General features: G+C 31.7%; 1 long non-coding RNA gene across 1 annotated transcript; it reads right to left on the reverse strand.

The window, feature by feature from the left end:
- Positions 1-1,454: 1,454 nt before the first annotated feature.
- Positions 1,455-2,722, reverse strand: LOC138705034 (uncharacterized). Its single transcript, XR_011333543.1, has 2 exons — positions 2,444-2,722; positions 1,455-1,841 (listed from the first exon to the last, which is right to left on the reverse strand). It is a non-coding gene; the product is annotated as an uncharacterized lncRNA (long non-coding RNA).
- Positions 2,723-4,422: the final 1,700 nt, after the last annotated feature.

Below are 4,422 nucleotides of genomic sequence, written 5' to 3' on the forward strand. Positions count from 1 at the left end.
GACTGTCTGCTCTGTACTTCAGTTCATACACCAAACATTTCCGGAAATAAATTAACTTAACATCTTACATATACGCACTATAGCCTACCTTTTTCACCTAATATTATTAATATTGTTATTAAATAAGACATTGCAACTAATTAAGGTACTGCATTATCTTTAATTTCCTTGAATTCATAATTAAGCATTTGCAAGAAGGCGTAACTTTTCCCTCTCTTTAAAAAAATACGAACGTCACAATAATTGAGAAGTATAATTATTACGCGATTTTTTCTTGTAGTGGTGAAAACATTTCTATAGGCCTATTGATTAATCTATTGAGCATAGTAATAGTAAACGCTGTAGTATTCTTTTCTGAAGCCAAGATTTTCGCAAGAACTGAAGTGCGACACATGTAAAGATGAGGAAATGTCCCTCTTTCTTTTGGGAAAACTTGTGAAGCCACTACTGGACAATATTGCCAAAGATATTTCCAGTAAATACGAAGTGATTAGGAAACTTAATCAGAAGCCCCTAAATAGAAAAGTGCTGAAAGTGCAATAAACTGGGCCATTTCTTAATTACATATAGAACACTGGAACTGACTATCTACAAGGACCCTCGTGTTATAAATATTATGATTATTTCAGATTGTGATACAGTTATAAGCGTACATTCCTAAAATTTAAAAGTAACAATGAGGATGCACTATGTTATAGGAAAGTTTTAAACGTGTACATTTAACTTTTTTATGAATGATTTCCTGATCAAGATTTTCATTAACTATGTGCCAAACTTTTGGACATCTGATCAGTATTTTAATCATGTGCTGGTTACAGTACATTAGATGTCTTCTTGAATATACCTGATGAGGTATGTATATGAAGTTTGTATCGTCAGTATTCAAGTAGCCTACTTATGTATGTAATTTTTATTATCTGTACAGAAAAAATTTAACTTACGTGATAGTATGAAGTAATCTCTCACGAAATAACAAGGAAGAGAAAGGTGCTTAAATTTAAATATTGAAAACAGGATGATAAGAAGAAAATAATTTTTACTTGCTTTCAATTATTAATGAAACCTGGCCACTCACCATTCGCAGTTGATTTCTATGGTTACAGGTCTATTCTTCACATTCTGTAGCTTTCAAATAATTTCTAAAATAAATATTACGCCTACTTAGCTCTTGTAAAACGAAATTTTCACTTTCACTTTCAACGGAACACTCACTTATATTCAGTTCTTGTATCTTGCAGTAAATTATCCATTTGTGATCATCTTTCCAATATAACCTCCCATTGAAACGACCACTTAAAATCATGAGCTAGGATTTATTATTTTAAAAACATTTCCACGTACGTACTGTTATAATTGTTATGAACCACAATACAAAAGACAACACTGTGAAATTGGATTAATTTACCAAGATCAACATCAATACCGGTAGTATAAAATCACATATAGGCCTAGGCTATATTATTTCATTACTTTATGGTCTTAATTAGAAGAATTAATTTTGAAGAATTTACAAATATGCTGAAATAATTTATGACACCTCTTATAGAAATGTAAAAATATGTATGTACATTTTGAAACAATGGGTATAGCACCACTTGAAAATGTTGAGCGCTTTAACAGTAACTTGTAAATTGTTCCATCACGTTGTCTATAGTGTTCATTTAATGTAGCACTTTTAGAATGAACGTGGTTCACATACGTAAGAAAAAATGACGATGGAATGAGTCGAAGACATACAGTTTTCTTTAATTTTTAGCAAATGATGAAGTTGAATATATATTGTTACTTCATATCCTAACATAAGTAGAGTTGCCACCATAGATGTAACACCTCCGTAACACCTGAAATGAATATAAAATAAATTAATGTATTGGTAATGATACAAGAATAAAAATAAATTAGGCTAGACATAACCTCACAAAATTACAAACAAATGCTAAAACAAAAAAAAAAAAAGAACAAAAAAAAACTTTACGTATCCGTATTTAATGAAACTAGATATTCTAGATATAATTTGATTCACACGATAACCACCTCAGCCTATTTCGCAGCAGCCATTAGTTACCAGTTTGAGGTGCATTACCTAATCTCATACTAACCTTGTTAAGTTCTCTTACCTAATTCACTGATAATTACGTAACAATACACAGGTCTAAAATACAGACAAATACACATTAATTACCTAATAAGTACAGCATGAAAATAATTCATTACTTTTGTCGGTATTTTCTAAAAGAGAAAGGGAGAACAGTAACAACATTATCTTCAATGTTTACATCACGTCGTTCACATTTTCATTAGGCCTATATCAGTAATGCTTGGTAAGTGAAACAATGCATAAAATTATTTTATATTTCGGGTCACATCATTCGAGAGTCGGAAAATGCAATTCGCCACTTTTAACATAGCATTGCTTGTTATATGAGAGAACTTTGACATTTACCTTAACCTATAAATATACGACCTGTTGGTACAGAGTTCTTCACATAGCAAAACACAGACAATTTTCGAATATAACTTAGCTGAACAAACTTCAAATAACACTGTAATATGCTTGGCATATTTGTAATATTCGTACTCAATGAGTAATGCACAATTAATCGAACTATTTTCACGATGCACAATGCTTTGTAATGGTACTATTCATCATTTCATAGGGCAGAGAGGCGGACCTAGCGGCAGAAATTGTCATGACTCACAGAGACCTACTCTCGATCGTGCTATGCGCCAGCTTGTGTAATCACGTAAGCAACGATACAATCAATGGAAAACAATACAATTCTCATTTTAATGGCATATTGGTCCGTTAAGTACAATATCAAATGAAAAAAGAATGTAATTCAGTCAATACTTAACAGTAAGAAATACAATAAAATTTATGGTATGACAAAATTAACATTACATAGGCTATATTTTAACGACAAACGTTTTCGCCAATTATATTGGCATCTTCAGGTCGAACGAAACATGTTAACAAAATGAACACTTGGTCTCTTAACTACTTAAAATAATGTTAAAAGTAGGATATAAAATTAAAACAGTTAATAAAATTGAGTGATGCAGCCATCAAGTTGTATGTAGAAAATGATGTATAGTAGAAAGCATATATGATGAGGGGGACGGTAAGACCTCTTCTAGTATTGCGGTAGCAGTTTGGAAATCAGATTAAAGATGCTACAAATAGGGCGGTCGTGTTGCCGAGTAATGGTGACAGGATAAAACCATGTAATTAGCAAAGGATGGTATGAACAAAATTGTTTGGAAGCATTATTTAAGATCGTATAGAACGTTACTTACAAGAGTTGGAAGAGTTGGCTGGAGTTGATAAGATCGGCGGCACGACTGACCTTTTCATTAGGAAGTAGCTTACAAAGAAAACTGCATACCCGGCAAGACTAGTGGATGATCGGAAGTTAATTCTGTATAATCTTAAACAGCGGGTTATTTGAATTTGGATATTATTCATTAAGCAGGTGGCTATTGTTATTTTTAGAGTGAGTGCTAATATATAATTCTTCAGCAGCATTCATGTAATTGTGATCATTGATAATTTTTAGAACCTGCAAAGCATCTTCTATGCCCGTGAGATCGTGATTTTGGTTGATAAGATGTGAGGCAAATTTTGATTTATTCCTATTGAATTTAAAGTCCGAGACGTGTTCTCTGTAGCGAGTGCGAAAGTTCCTTTTAGTTTGGCCTACGTATTTGCTGGGACAATTTTTACATTGCAATAAATAGATCCCACTATTGGCAAATTTATGGTCGTTTTGTAGGTTGTTGGGAATAATATTATTTAATTTGTTATTGGTACGGAAGGACACGTTAATCTTCTCCTTCTTAAAAATGTTACCTAATTTGTATGAAACATTTCCAAAGAATGTTATGGGTTTCCAGTTGGTGGTTTTAACCTTTTTGTCAGAACTTATTAAAGTACTATTAGTTTTTGTTTTTGGTTTAAGTTTATTCTTACGTTTCCTTATCAAATTGGTAATGTGTTTCTTATTGAAGTCATTGATGTTTGCTAAATTTAAAATGTATTGGTATTCAGCCTGATAATTCTTTTTGTTTAATGGAACTTTAAGTAACCGGTCTATTAGAAAGCGGAAATTACTAATCTTATGTGTGTAGGGATGGTTAGAATTAAATTGAATGGAATGATTAGTAGTTGTAGCAAAATTTAGATCCTTTAATGGCTATATTCAAATCCAAAATATACATATACATATATATATATATATATATATATATATATATAGATCTATTATACTCTGTCTCACATGTAAATTTTAAGTTGGAATGCAGGTTATTGAAACTTTTAAGAATGTCTTCGTGTGTTACATTATTTCTATTGTAAAGTATAAGAGTGTCATCCACATAGCGGGCATAGAAGATTATGTTGAATTGGGTAGTCAAATTAGGGAC

This window comes from Periplaneta americana, chromosome 8 (genome assembly GCF_040183065.1).
Source record: "Periplaneta americana isolate PAMFEO1 chromosome 8, P.americana_PAMFEO1_priV1, whole genome shotgun sequence".
In the NCBI taxonomy this organism is placed as follows: domain Eukaryota; kingdom Metazoa; phylum Arthropoda; class Insecta; order Blattodea; family Blattidae; genus Periplaneta; species Periplaneta americana.